We start from the raw sequence: 16,712 nt of genomic DNA on the forward strand, positions 1-16,712 counted from the left end.
TAAGACATTTACTTATCCGTACAAACCATTCTGAGTTGCTGGCACCAGCACCTGCATGTCACCTAGCTGAAGACATGTGTATTGTTATAAAGTAAATCGTAAAAACCCTGGAACAAGGTTTCTCTCTATGGAACAGATAGACTCGTCTGTCTTGTGATTTGTGTGTCACGTGACCAGGCTTGGAGGAGTTCCTCTCGGAATTCACTATGAAGCTTAGCTGATCAGTCTGAGTTCCTCTCGGAATTCACTGTGAAGCTTAGCTGATCAGTCTCCAGGATAAAACAATCATAATGTCCATAATTGAGAGGATGAGTCCGGGCTCTGTTGGCTCAGGCCGAGTCCAGATGGGCCACATCCTTCATTCTGGTATCATGACCAATTATCTTGGCGATGGCAGCCTGTGGAACCGTGACATCTGAATATTTAATTAGTCTCTTCACACTTTCTCCTCCTCTTGGTTGCCCAGCTGCTGTATTCTACAAAGAAAACGCTCTGAACCATCTATTTTTTTTTATCTAGTTAACACCAGCCACAATATCTCATGTGAAGATGAGCTTTTGAGTCCGGACCTGAGAGTTTTCCGTCCCCCTGAGCCCAAACTAACATGTAATGAATGTACAAATTCAACCTTTCCCCAATTTATGGTTGGTGAAGGTGTTCCGCGGGCACGCTCTAACATAACTGATAAAAGGTCAGCTTTAGTGGCCTCCCTAGCCCGGGAAAAGAGATTTTCGCAGTGGCCCATAAATATTCATCACTCCGTCCAAGGTTGCAAGAATAATTTATGGAAATGAAAGGATATTCACCTCAAAGGCATTTGTTGATGAGCTAAGTGGTCAGTCGGGCCCAGGTGAAGGAAATGTGCCTAAAGGGGTTCTGATATTGTAACAAATATTAGTTGTGTTTACATGGAAATATTTTTCTGATCGGTTCTAAAGAAGAACATATTTGGACATACTTGCCAACCTTGAGACCTCCGATTTCGGGAGGTGGCGGGTGGGTGATGGGGGGCGTGGTTGGGGCGGGGGCGTGTTTGGGGGCGTGGTTAAGAGTGGAGGAGTACATTAACAGCTAGAATTCACCAATTTAAGTATTTCATATATATATGTAAGAAATACTTATTTTATTATATATATGTATATATATATATATATATATATATATATATACATATATATATAAATAAGAGAAATACTTGAATTTCAGTGTTCATTTATTTACACATATACACACACATAACACTCATCTACTCGTTGAATTAAGGGTTGAATTGTCCATTCGATTCTTTGTCACTATTTTTCTAACCATGCTGAATACCCTCTCTGATGATGCATTCTGCTTCGTCTCCTTGTTGTGTGCGCAGTTGTGCACTGCACTCTCTAAAAGCCCGAGATGTTATTGTCACATATGCATGTACAGTAGATGGCAGTATCGTCCTGTTTAAGAGTGTCACACCATTGCTGTTTACGGCAGACAAACTGCTTTACGGTCGACAAAAATGTGACTGCTGTTGTTGTGTGTTGTTGCCGCGCTGGGAGGACGTTAATGAAACTGCCTAACAATAAACCCACATAAGAAACCAAGAACTCGCCCTCGATCATTCTACAGTTATAATGTGATTGGGCAGGCACGCTGTTTATATTGTGGGGAAGCGGACGTGAAAACAGGCTGTCGACACGTCACTCAGGTCCGCATGGAGCTGGAGGGGGCGTGGCCTCCAGCTCGGCCTGAATTTCGGGAGATTTTCGGAAGAAAATTTGTCCAGGGAGGTTTTCGGAAGAGGCGCTGAATTTCGGGAGTCTCCCGGAAAATCCGGGAGGGTCGGCAAGTATGATATTTGGATGACATGTTTACTTGAATGGCTTCTTGGAGAATCCTTGTTTAGATGCTAGTGTCATAATGTCAGAACCCGACAGGGCGTTCTTTTCAGACCTTAATTGTGTCTATAGAGCAGAACTAGGAAATCCCTTCAAAGTACCGCCTTCATTGGAATTTGGGAACAGTAGAATGTTATTGTTCGCTTATCCTTCCGTTCATGGTCAGGGCAGGAATTTGAGTCTATTCCAGTTCACACCATGTATCAGTGTGTATCTCATTTGGGCCACATCACTAACGAGCAAGTCCGCAACGCAAGCTGAGATCACATTGACCCCTAAGGGCTTTTAAGCAAAGGAAACAACGATGGTGCAATCTTATAAGATTTTGTGGTCTTGCAAGAACAATTGTTCAAGGAAATTTGGAAATGAAGATTGACAGATGGCTTGCAGGAATGGACAGAAACATCTTTGTGGAGACCTAGGCCCTGGCACATAACCGGGACAGATGGAGCAGACTGATCTACAGCTTGTCAGGACAGCGCCCCAACAACTCATGCCGGAGTTAAGGGCTCAAGGATTGGGCAGAATACACCATAGACTGGTTGCCAATCAATCACTGGGGGTTGAGTGGGACTTAGTTTCACAGCAGCGAGAGACAGCAGCTGTGTTAACAACTACAGTACCAATGGCCCAGATGAAGAAGAAGAATGTCATCAGGTCAGCGCTGGTGGATTGAACGACTGAGAATCTAGACGGATATGTTGACACATGATTCTCCTTCTGATGATACATCCATGACACAAGCGACAACAGCAGAGATCCCTGGTGATCTTTTCGAAAAATGAAGCTTGTCAAAAACATTAACGGTTCAGTCAGTGTTCATTTGCTTCGTTCCGCAGGTAGCCGTGATGGATCGTGACAGCGAGGGGCTGCCGGCTGAGTACAGCCAATCCTTAATGTGCAATGTTTGTCTCGTTGCGTTTTTACGTCATGTAAACAAAGCTCTGCTTCGTCTCACCTCATTTGGGACATGTTGAGTTGTGCAAACATGTCATGTACTTCAGTGTAACTTCGTTAAGCTTGTTTGAAATGAAACTAAAGCATTACTACTAGTATTCACCACAAAGGCTTTTCTATTATGGTCAGTTTCAGTTATTGTCATTAGAGCATTGCTCTATCTTCCCTTTGACTACTTTGGGACGTCACTTTTCAAAAAGTTGATGAGCTGATTCCTAGTCCAGTGGGATGCATTGTGGGTGTCCTGATCTGATATGCATATATCAGCAAAAAATAAATTATCGGATTATATCGTACTGCAAATAAAATCTTGGGCAGTCCATTCCTGACTCCAGGACTTGTATCAGCAATTCCTGGATCCAGTATGCATATTTCATGTGATCACAATATCTGCCTTGCCTAGCTATTGCGGCTAAATAATGTCACGTGCAAAGTCTGTCCTATTAGTTCTTAATTCTTGCTTGAATGGTGGCAAATAAAGTGCATCTACAGGTAAAAGCCAGTAAATTAGAATATTTTGAAAAACTTTATTTGTTTCAGTAATTGCATTCAAAAGGTGTAACTTGTACATTATATTTATTCATTGCACACAGACTGATGCATTCCAATGTTTATTTCATTTAATTTTGATGATTTGAAGTGGCAACAAATGAAAATCCGAAATTCCGTGTGTCACAAAATTAGAATATTACTTAAGGCTAATTCAAAAAAGGGATTTTTAGAAATGTTGGCCTACTGAAAAGTATGAAAATGAAAAATATGAGCATGTACAATACTCAATACTTGGTTGGAGCTCCTTTTGCCTCAATTACTGCGTTAATGCGGCGTGGCATGGAGTCGATGAGTTTCTGGCACTGCGCAGGTGTTATGAGAGCCCAGGTTGCTCTGATAGTGGCCTTCAACTCTTCTGCGTTTTTGGGTCTGGCATTCTGCATCTTCCTTTTCACAATACCCCACAGATTTTCTATGGGGCTAAGGTCAGGGGAGTTGGCGGGCCAATTTAGAACAGAAATACCATGGTCCGTAAACCAGGCACGGGTAGATTTTGCGCTGTGTGCAGGCGCCAAGTCCTGTTGGAACTTGAAATCTCCATCTCCATAGAGCAGGTCAGCAGCAGGAAGCATGAAGTGCTCTAAAACTTGCTGGTAGACGGCTGCGTTGACCCTGGATCTCAGGAAACAGAGTGGACCGACACCAGCAGATGACATGGCACCCCAAACCATCACTGATGGTGGAAACTTTACACTAGACTTCAGGCAACGTGGATCCTGTGCCTCTCCTGTCTTCCTCCAGACTCTGGGAGCTCGATTTCCAAAGGAAATGCAAAATTTGCTTTCGTCAGAAAACATGACTTTGGACCACTCAGCAGCAGTCCAGCTGGTGTCGGTCCACTCTTTTACCTGTATATCAAATATTCTCACAGGACGAGGAAACGCTAAGCATCTAAGCCAGAAACAGCACGAGACAAGAAGTCATGCTAACCATCAAACTAGCTTTAATTTAATGCCGTGAAACAACAGTAGAATAAGAGTTTATTGTACATACAAGTCATACAAGCACAGAATATGTGATGTGTAACCGAGGATATGTGCGCGTTGGTAAACCTCACTTCCTAACAACCTCAAGAGGAGTGCTTTCAATCGGATTGATAGCTCGGGCTTTTAGCTCAGTAGCGAGCTGCTCCCAGTGCCACCCACGCTGGTTTTAATGTTGCTTAAAGATGTAAATAATGGGTTTCACTATGTAAACCCGGATGATATTGAGGTTCAGGGTGGTAAGTGAAACGGGGACCAGTCAGAGTGGCTGAGCCATGTGTACGTTAGTAGACCTCACTCCCTGACAACCTCAAGACCAGTGCTTTTAGCTCGGTAGCTAATGCCGGCGACCCAGGTTCAAGTCCCGGGCAGAACAGAAAAGCACGGACTGAACCACGCAGGTTACAGATGACTGCTGATCTCGTATTGGTATCAACTAATACTCAATGCAGCAAAATCGGTATTGTATTGGAAGTGAACAAAGTTGTATCGGCACACCATTAATTGTGGTTGTAACTAACCATTCCTTGTTTGATTACAATGTTTTGTAAATGTGAGCCAGTGTGTTTGATCAGCCAAAGAAAGTGTGTTTTCAGGCATCCCGTTTCTTAACAAAGTAGTGATTGATACACTGTCCATAGAAGTTTCCATTCACTTGTCTGATGTGCCCTACATTTGATATCCTCTCGCTGCAGTCGATCTCTATCTTCCCGAGCCGGCGAAGGGGAAACAAAACCAAACAAGTTTTCCCGCTCAATCAAAATGCTTCCTCAGCATCCCCGGTCTGTCGGCTGCCTTTGAAGGAGAACATTGGTCCTCCCCTCCACGTCCCCCCCCCCAAATAACAAGAATACACTTTTCGATTTTGCAGGGACAAGAAGAGTGCTACATAAAAGCCAGAAACTGATTTGTTATGTAACACGACTCGCCCCTTTCTTCCCCGCCAGACTCCCTCGCCATCCCCCACCCTGCCACTGCTGTGACACTTTCACTGATCTGCCTCACATTTGCTTTAAAAGCTCGCCCTGCATCGGCGAGCCGTGTCTTTGGGAAGGCATGTGTTCCCTCTTTGATGAGTGGTTCCCTAACATTTTTAGCAGGACAGGACATAGCCTTAGTTACTTTAGCATCTGTGTTGTTTATTTGCATTTACTAAAAGGGCTCTCAGGAATACGATAACGTAGACAGGTTCATAGGCGCCAATCTACATTTCTGCCAGTGGGTGCTCGAACGGGCGGTAAATCTGACACTACTTTTCTGAGGCTATGTCTACACTAAGCCGGCCGGATAACCCATTAAACGAATAATTATTCAGCCTAAGCCCCGTTTCAGCCACACTAAACTATCATTTAAGGTCCATGGGGCGGCATGGCGTAGTGGGTAGAGCAACCGTGCCAGAAACCTGAGGGTTGCAGGTTCGCTCCCCGCCTCTTACCATCCAAAAATTGCTGCCGTTGTGTCCTTGGGCGGGACACTTCACCCTTTGCCCCCGGTGCCACTCACACCGGTGAATTGAATGAATTTCTTTCATGAAGACAAGAATATAAGTTGGTGTATTACCTGATTCTGATGACTTGCATTGATAGGAATCAGACAGTGGTGCTGATAATGTCCGCATTTTCGAATGGAGGAGAAAAAAAGTCCTCCTTTCTGTCCAATACCACATGAAAGTGGTTGGTTTTTGGCATCTTATTTGTCCAGCTTCCGTACTCCTTTGTATGCACTTTACAAGAAATACATTGTCGGCAAACTCCGTAGCTGGTGGTGGTCGGAGGGGCCGTTGGCGCAAATTGCAGCCACGCTTCCGTCAGTCTACCCCAGGGCAGCTGTGGCTATGAAAGTAGCTTACCACCACCAGGTGTGAATGATTGATGGGTTCTACATGTAAAGCGACTTTGGGTACTTAGAAAAGCGCTATATAAATCCCAGTTATTATTATTATTATTAAGGTCCCTATCCTCTGACAATTTTTTACATGGGTAAGTGCGCCGTGTATTTCTTGAATCTCCGGCTCTTAGCATTGTATGGACTCATTGATCGTTTACAAACTGAGTTCGGAGAGGAAATGACGCCAGAAAGAACGCGCCACAGCCAGCTTCATAATGAAGCGGTTTCGTAACTCGGAGCTAACCACTGGAAATATGGAGGCGACTCATCCAGACATGCCCGTGTTTCTCCTTCCTCTACATGTACAGACGCTTGTGGAAATCACACATGAATACCTTAAGACAGGAGTGCTCACACTTTTTCTGCAGGCGAGCTACTTTTCAATTGATCAAGTCGTGGGGATCTACCTCATTCATATATATAATTTACATATACTTATTTATGAAATATATGTTTTTGTTAACAAGTTAAAAGTGTTTAATGATAATGCAAGCATGTTTAACACATATAGTTAATATTGTAAAAAAAAATAAAGGTGTTTAATGATAATACAAGCATGTTTAATACATATAGTTAATATTGTTAACAACTTAAAGGTGTTTAAAGATAATACAAGCATGTTTAATACATATAGTTAATATTGTTAACAACTTAAAGGTGTTTAAAGATAATGCAAGCATGTTTAACACATATAGTTAATATTGTTAAAACATTAAAGGTGTTTAATGATAATACAAGCATGTTTAATACATATACTTAATATTGTCAACAACTTAAAGGTGTTTAAAGATAATGCAAGCATGTTTAACACATATAGTTAATATTGTTAAAAAATTAAAGGTGTTTAATGATAATACAAGCATGTTTAATACATATAGTTAATATTAACAACTTAAAGGTGTTTAAAGATAATACAAATGTTTAACACATATAGTTAATATTGTTAACAAGTTAAAGGTGTTTAAAGATAATGCAAGCATGTTTAACACATATAGTTAATATTGTTAAAAAATTAAAGGTGTTTAATGATAATACAAGCATGTTTAATACATATAGTTAATATTAACAACTTAAAGGTGTTTAAAGATAATACAAGCATGTTTAACACATATCGTTAATATTGTTAACAAGTTAAAGGTGTTTAATGATAATGCAAGCATGTTTAACACATATAGTTAATATTGTTAAAAAATTAAAGGTGTTTAATGATAATACAAGCATGTTTAACACATATAGTTAATATTGTTAATAAGTTAAAGGTGTTTAAAGATAATGCAAGCATGTTTAACACATATAGTTAATATTGTTAACAAGTTAAAGGTTTAGTGCATCTGCCTCACAATACGAAGGTCCTGAGTAGTCTTGGGTTCAATCCCGGGCTCGGGATCTTTCTGTGTGGAGTTTGCATGTCCTCCCCGTGACTGCGTGGGTTCCCTCCGGGTACTCCGGCTTCCTCCCACCTCCAAAGACATGCACCTGGGGATAATTTGATCGGCAACACTAAATTGGCCCTAGTGTGTGGATGTGAGTGTGAATGTTGTCTGTCTATCTGTGTTGGCCCTGCGATGAGGTGGCGACTTGTCCAGGGTGTACCCCGCCTTCCGCCCGATTGTAGCTGAGATAGGCTCCAGCGCCCCCCGCGACCCCAAAGGGAATAAGCGGTAGAAAATGGATGGATGGAAGTTAAAGGTGTTTAATGATAATGCAAGCATGTTTAACACATATAGTTAATATTGTTAAAAAATTAAAGGTGTTTAATGATAATACAAGAATGTTTAATACATATAGTTAATATTGTTAACAACTTAAAGGTGTTTAAAGATAATACAAGCATGTTTAACACATATAGTTAATATTGTTAATAAGTTAAAGGTGTTTAAAGATAATACAAGCATGTTTAACACATATAGATTCCTTTCTTTCATGAAGACAAGAATATAAGTTGGTGTATTACCTGATTCTGATGACTTGCATTGATAGGAATCAGACAGTGGTGCTGATAATGTCCGCATTTTCGAATGGAGGAGAAAAAAAGTCCTCCTTTCTGTCCAATACCACATGAAAGTGGTTGGTTTTTGGCATCTTATTTGTCCAGCTTCCGTACTCCTTTGTATGCACTTTACAAGAAATACATTGTCGGCAAACTTTGTAGCTTGCTAGCTTGTGCACGCCAGCTTTCTGAGACTCTTATTTTGTTAGCGCAACTGTGCAACTGTGCAGTCGGTCTTTGGAGTTTTGACGACAGGTACGGCGCCAGAGTCTGTTGAAATAAAGTGATTCTCGCCTTCCAGTCGGTAATTTTAATGAGCTGGCAGCAGCCAGCGTCATCTCAGAAGACCCTCGGGTGCCGTGAATGTCAATCAAGTGACGAAAGTGACGTCATAGTGAAGATTTATGATCGCTCATTTTTAGGACTATTTTTTTAATGCCTGGCTGGTGATCGACTGACACACCCTCCGAGATCGATCGGTAGCTCGCGATCGATGTAATGAGCACCCCTGCCTTAAGAGAAAGCCATTGCAGCTATTTGAGATACAACACTTCTCAGACGGCAAGAGAACTTTCCAATGTCCAGGTCAGCTGTGATTCTACTTGTCGAAAAACTTTGTCCATTTGCCGAAGGAGAGACAACGAGAATGGGGGCTCCCGTGGATGTGATAACAAAGGTAGCGTGTGCTTTGTATTACCTGGCCGTCGAGGGAAGACTACGAAAAACGGCGAATGCTTTTGGACTGGCAAAGCGGACTGTATCAGTTATTGTCCGCCATGTATGTCGCGGACTCAACGTCTAGGTCCAGAGTATATAAAGTCACCAAAAAGGAATGGACAATGAAGGTGAAGGCAAATGAGTGAGGACCAGACATCTAGACCCTTAGTTTGATTGATGTAAAATGTTCTTTATCACATTGTTTACTTTCACAAGTCCATTAAAGATGAGATTAATTTATGATGTCTCAGGTGTGATTCACTACAATAGGACCCTACAGCACACTAGATTACAGTTCATTGAAATACCACAACACTGGATATTGTTCAGATAAGTTAAATTTAAGAACTTGCACACAAAGCAACACTGGAGGTGACTATGACGTGCACATTTTCCACGCATGCGTACTATGTCGCGTTGTGCCGGCTGACGGAAGGGGGAGGGGTCTTAATTGACCATTGTGTGTGTGTGTGGACAAGGTTAGGTGGGATTTACCCTGGATAACCTTAAAAGGGGCCTGAGCATGCACAGTTTTTGGACAGGTCGGTATTGTTATGCAGTGGTGAACTAGTGTGACCCACTGATAGAACTTGTTTTGGTTTGGCAAAACGGTTTCCAAACATAACTGACATTGTTGTAACATACATGCATGGCCAGTAGAGGGCGGTGACACCTTGTAAATCCACTTTTTTTTTGGCCAGTTTAAAAAGTTTGACGGATCTACTGTGAGTAATGCGTCAAAAACTTTGTCCAACATTGCTGTTTTCTGACCGTGACGTAACCGCACGTGCCCAGACTGAATAGTTAAATGTCCTTTGTGGTCAAAGTCCTCTGTTTTTTTAAGCGTTCTTCACTATCATCTGAAATACAGCCAAGTTAATTTTCAGTTCGAAATAATCTTGCATGTGTTTACAGCTCAGCAGTGTCCGGATGTTTTCCACCGAGGATCACATACAGAAAACGTGAAGGACAACGTTAATGTATTTTGTCCTTTAAAGATGAACAAAACATTTGGGATTTTTTTATGCACTAAGTGATAGAGCAAGATAATTTTGTTTTGTACAAAAAAGTTTACCTGCAGGACAGAAATGACCCACAGGCCACACTTTGACCAACCCTGCTGTAGATGGATCTAAAAAATAAAAGTTTATTATAATGTTTTTCATACTTAAGTCAAACTATCTAAACAAAGGTGAACAAAGTTAGTTGCTAAAATGTGTTTTCTGCATGCAACCCTTCCCTGAATGGCAGTTTGCAACCCCCATGTGTCCCCTGGAGATCCATCTCGGTTTGCAACGACTATTTTGATAGTAGGTGAGTCATCGACTATCTTTTTGATTAGTCCACTAATCAGATTATGAAGCGTGTTTAACATATTTTTAGGCATGTTGTTGTTATGTTACTAGCAATAAATGTAACTTCAGAAATATGTATTTATATTAGTGTTGTCCCGATACCAACATTTTAGTACTGGTACCAAAAGGCATTTCGATACTTTTTGGTACTTTTCTAAATAAAGGGGACCACAAAAAAATTGCATTATTGGCTTTATTTTAACAAAAAATCTTACGGTACATTAAACATAGGTTTCTTATTGCAATTTTGTCCTTAAATAAAATAGTGGACATGCAAGACAATGTGTCTTTTATTAGTAAGTAAACAAACAAAGGCTCCTAATTGAGCCTGCTCACGTATGCAGTAACATATTGTGTCATTTATCTACCTATTATGTTGTCTACATTATTAAGGACAAACTGTTAACATTGATTATTAATCTACTTGTTCATTTACTGTCAATATCTGCTTTGTTTCTCTTTTAACATGTTCTATCTAAACTTCTGTTAAAATGTAATAATCACTTATTCTTCTGTTGTTTGATACTTTACATTAGTTTTGGAGGATACCACAAATGCAGGTATCGATCCGATACCAAGTAGTTACAGGATCATACATCGCTCATATTTAAAGGGACATATTTCCTGAGTTTATAAACATAATATGAATTTTTTTAAAACAAAACAGATTTTGTGACGATAAAAAATATCAATGTAATCATAGTAGTATCGACTAGATACTCTATTGTAGTTGATATCATTACAGTGGATGTTAGATGTAGATCCACCAATGCCATTTTTTTACATTCAGGGTGCTAGTTTGCTGTTAGCGGTTAGCTTCCGTATCCTCCAACGGTGTGTAGTGAAGCATGTTTAGCTATTCCTCGTCCTCCAGTGATAATGCTCCTTGTAAGAAACGTACTTTATTTGTCGCCATGGAGACGAGGATTAGTGATTTAGAAGTAGATAAAACACTGCCGACTGCGAATGGACTTTAGCCGCTAGCCATGTCTTAAAGTACCTCTTCCTGAGTGCGTTTCAGTGTTATAACTTCACCTTTATCTTTAGTTTTTAGGCCAAAATGCGTCCATTCTCCCTTTTCTGTCTACGAACTGTGTCTGCTTGTAAGTACTCTGTGTGTGTGCGCTGCCGAACATGCTCTTCTGCTCGTAAAAACAGCGATGTCACGACTTGACGACGTGCCATACTTTTCAAACAGAGTATAGTATAGTTTTTTTATTCATTAGTACTGCGATACTATACCAGTACCGGTATACCGTACAACCCTAATTTATACCGTAATCTGCTGCTCGTTAGGCTGCTACAGAAATTAAAAATAAAATAATTATCAAAAATTTAAAAACAAGGAATGGCAAAGTGCTGACAAACTAAGGTATTTGTATGGAAGCATTTCGATGTAAACAAAGGACAGTCAAAATAGTTTTGCAACAATAGAAAACAACAATAGAACAACACCAATGCTATCGAGCTTCCTCAGAAAGGAAATATCATAACGATGTGTTTATAGACATCGTTTAGCTGACGGACTTTTGGCTAAGAGGGGACATGCGGTACAAAAATGGATGGATGGACTTTAGTGAAGACATGTAAAAATAATTTTTCCCCAAAATTATTTTTAAAAGCTCTTGTCATCTGGGAGTGTCCTGTGCTTACGTTCGGGATGAGAGCGCTCAAAGCTTGGCATAGAGTTATTTGTATCTGAAAGTTTGATATGCTCTTTGGAGTGTGCTCTTTACATTGCACAATTATTTTCACCACAAACCTGTTCAAGATTAGACAAACATTGTACAGGAAAAGAACAGGAACGGTGATGGGTCACTACTTGCGATCTCAGACTTGTGTCTCCTAAGAGGGGTGGAGGCACAGAATGAGGCCGGAGAAAAAATTGACAACCGATTGACACAGAAACCACAAGACTTGCAACAGGATGTGAGGGCCTAGGCATCCAACCCGAAAGGGTGCTTCTCTGTTGTCCGTCATACCACGCGGGGTGAAGCGGTTAAAATGTAATAAGTGATTATTACATTTTAACAGAGGTATAGATGGAACATGTTAAAAGAGAATGTAAGCACATATACACTTGTTGACACAGAAACAACAAGACTTGCAACAGGATGTGAGGGGGTAGGCATCCAACCCGAAAGGGTGCTGCTCTGTTGTCCGTCATACCACACGGGGTGAAGCGGTTAAAATGTTATAAGTGAGTATTACATTTTAACAGAAGTGTGGATAGAACATGTTAAAAGAGAAAGTAAGCAGATATTAACAGTAAATGAACAAGTAGATTAATAATTCATTTTCTACCACTTGTCCTTAATAATTTTGACAAAATAACAGAATAAAAATGACACAATATGTTACTGCTTATGTCAGCAGACTAAATTAGGAGCCTTTGTTTGTTTACTTACTACTAAAAGACAAGTTGTCTTGCATGTTTACTATTTTATTTAAGGACAAACTTGCAATAACAAACATATGTTTGATGTACCTTAAGATGTTTTGTTAAAATAAAGCCAATAATGCTATTTTTGTGGTCCCCTTTATTTAGAAAAGTACCGAATAGTATCGAAATACATTCTGGTATCGGTATCGGGACAACACTAATATAAACAAAGATATAAAAAAAAAGTTTGACCTTGAGGTGTCAAATTGTCCGTGTTGATTTTTTTTTGCATTGCTTCCGACATTGGGAAGTCGAGGTACTTCTGGGATATTAAAAAAAATAAAAAATACACACAGAAAATAATGAAGCAAATCTTAGTTGGTCACAAATGGCCTGTGCAATGCAGATAATAGATTCTAGGCTTGTTTGTTACATTAAAATAATGTCTTCCAGCCACCTTTTCTAACTGAATTCCCTCGCAGTTAATTTAATTACAGTCCTATTCATTCATTACTTGTTGAATTTATCTGCTTTTTATGTACGTGCGTATTTAGCTCAGTAATTAGTGGTTTTCACCTAAGTAATTAGTGGTTTCCTCTATATTATTATTGCACTGCGGTCACTTTTACTGGTATTGTTGCAATGACTGACTATTTGTATCGTTTGTTTCCTGCAATAAGCAAAGTTCAAACTACAAATCTATACTTTTGTTATTCATCCTGCACTCAACTGAAGGAATGATTGCTGGGCTGACCCTCACACCCTGAAGTAATTGCTAGCACTTATTAAAACCAGCCAGAGTCCTCATTACCTTCCATTCATTCCAATAATCAGTTAATTACTTTCAAAGTACGCAACTTTTCGGCCCTGTTTTGTGCGTATGCAAGCTTTAGAAAAGAACCCCAGGGGTCCCCCTCCCGCCCAATCACATTTTGACGGCGGGATGTAATAATTGCTGTTCATGGCTGTCAATCACAGATCGGTGTGAGAGGCGAGCGTGCTGACTCCTGAACTAAAGCGTAGGCAATCTCTCAGATCGCCAGCACTGTTCTTGAAGTTGAAAAATGATTTTTTTTCTTTTCTTTGCACTGTTGCTGGTCTGTTGAGTGAAATCATGAGGTGGCCCTATTGCTATTGATGAGGGAATTGGCTGGAATTCAACGTTGGACTGAGAGAAAACAAACTGGTACCAAGCTTACGCAGGCGTCGCCGAGCGGAATCGAACTCAGCTCCTTCTTGGTGCGAGGCGGCAGTGCTAGCCACTGATCCTCACCATGTTGTCCATCGGAGCCTCCAAAAGTTGCGTTCTATGTCATTCCTGTTTAATCAAATGGCAACAATATTTAGATTCTAAACCATTGGTGTCAAACTCATTTCATGGTGAAAAACCTATTCCCAACTGGTAACATCATGGCATGATAACTTAAGAATAAAGACAACTTCGGATTGTTTTTCTTGGTTTAAAAATTGACCAAGCGCATTTTGAAAATGTGAAAAAGAATGTTTTTTTTGTTGTTGTTGTTTTTTTACTCTTCAGGAGGTAGTTACCTGAAATGGTTTTCACTTCACAGGTGTGCTTGAAGCTCATCGAGAGAATGCCAAGAGTGTGCGAAAAAAGTAATCAGAGCAAAGAGTGGCTATTTTGAAGAAATATAAAACATGTTTTCAGTTATTTCACCTTTTTTCTTTTTTTGTTAAGTACATAACTCCACATGTGTTCATTCATAGTTTTGATGCCTTCAGTGACAATCTATAATGTAAATAGTCATGAAAATGTTGTTATATATCCATTATCTTAGTATAATATATATTGTATGTATTGATATATATTGATATATAATGTAGGAACCAGAATATTAATAACAGAAAGAAACAACCCTTTTGTGTGAATGAGTGGGGGAGGGAGGTTTTTTGGTTTGGTGCACTAATTGTAAGTGTATTTTGTGTTTTTTATGTTGATTTAATAAAAAAATAAAAATAAAAATAAAATAAAATAAAAAAACGATACCGATAATAAAAAAACGATACCGATATTTTTCGATATTACATTTTAAAGCATTTATCGGACATCTCTAATTTTATTTCTATTTAACATATATTTCTAATTCTATTTAACATGTATCCATTATTTTAGTATAATATATATACACATGTATTTATATATAATATATATACACATGTATTTATATATATATATATATATATATATATATATATATATATATATACATATACATATACATATACATATATATATAGATGTATGTATATATATATATATATATATATATATAGATGTATGTATATATATATATATATATAGATGTATGTATATATATATATGTATATATATGTATATGTATATATATGTATATGTATATATATATATATATGTATATATATGTATATGTATATATATGTATATGTATATATATGTATATGTATATATATATATATATGTATATATATATATATGTATATGTATATATTTATGTATATGTATATATATATATATATATATATATATATATATATATATATATATATATATATATATATATATATATATATGTGTGTATAAATATTATACTAAAATAATGGATATATGTTGAATAAAACTGGATATTACGAGTATGTGAATGTTTGACTCTTAACCTTGTTTACTTCTGTGATGAGCTTCTTAAAATTGTGTAATCAATCAAAAATAGTGGGCAGCTAAAATGTGCCAAACATGAGTAAGTGTGGAGAGAGTTTTACATAGTTTCCATCATGCACTCTTTGGATACAAATAGGTGTAATTTTAATTTATTTTTTATGGTGTTTGGACGATATTCACAATATCCAGAAAGTTCAGTGAGCAGGTTGCGTTATGTGTGACCATGTTTTGACCTTTACGTTAGTTGCATTTTAAATTGTTTTTTTTTGCACCATGACTAGGAAAGGTTGTTTGGATTGTGGCATACAAGTAAATGCTGTGCTGTTTTTTCAAAAGGCATTCAAAGGTCATTGATTTGAGTCTCACATTGTCCCCAAGATGGCAGCAAATCTGTAGCATCTTAACGCGGCACGTGGCTCCGCCCTCTTGCGGCAGGGAACAATAATATTTGTGATTGCAACATCCATCAGACACATTTAGACCAGCGTTCATTCCAAAATGTCAGCTCATTTGTATACTTAGCGAACGTACACTATATTGCCAAAAGTATTTGGCCACCTGCCTTTACTCACATATGAACTTGAAGTGCCATCCCATGGAATTGTCCAACATGTTTTGGTATCCTGGAACATTCAAAGTTCCATTCACTGGAACTAAGGTGCCAAGCCCAAAGGTGCTCTATCGGGTTCAGGTCAGGACTCTGCGCAGGCCAGTCAAGTTCATCCACACCAGACTCTGTCATCCATGTCTTTATGGACCTTGCTTTGTGCACTGGTGCACAGTCATGTTGGAAGAGGAAGAGGCCCGCTCCAAACTGTTCCCACAAGGTTGGGAGCATGGAATTGTCCAAAATGTTTTGGTATCCTGGAGCATTCAAATGTCTTTTTACTGGAACTAAGGGTCCTGAAAAACAACCCCACACCATAATTTCTCCTGCACCAAATTATTACACTCGGCACAATGCAGTCCGAAATGCATGCAAATCTCCTGGCAACCTCCAAACCCAGACTGGTCCATCAGATTGCCAGATGGAAAAGCGTGATTCATCACTCCAGAGAAGGCGTCCCCACTGCTCTAGAGTCCAGTGGCAACGTGCTTTACACCACTGCATCCCACGCTTTGCATTGGACTTGGTGATGTATGGCTTAGACAGAGCTGCTCGGCCATGGAAACCCATTCCGTGAAGCTCTCTGCGTACTGTACGTGGGCTAATTGGAAGGTCACATGAAGTTTGGAGCTCTGTAGCAACTGACTGTGCAGAAAGTCTTTGCACTATGCGCTTCACCCCTCTCTGTCAGTTTACCTGGCCTACCACTTGGTGGCTGAGTTGCTGTTGTTCCTAAACTCTTCGCTTA

General features: G+C 39.3%; 1 protein-coding gene across 2 annotated transcripts in view; it reads left to right on the forward strand.

Annotated features, from left to right (window-relative positions):
- The window catches only part of LOC133616971 (teneurin-3), a 745,483-nt gene that overhangs the window by 410,713 nt on the left and 318,058 nt on the right, over positions 1–16,712 (forward strand). The window lies entirely within an intron of this gene.

This window comes from Nerophis lumbriciformis, linkage group LG16 (assembly GCF_033978685.3).
Source record: "Nerophis lumbriciformis linkage group LG16, RoL_Nlum_v2.1, whole genome shotgun sequence".
Taxonomy (NCBI): Eukaryota; Metazoa; Chordata; class Actinopteri; order Syngnathiformes; family Syngnathidae; genus Nerophis; species Nerophis lumbriciformis.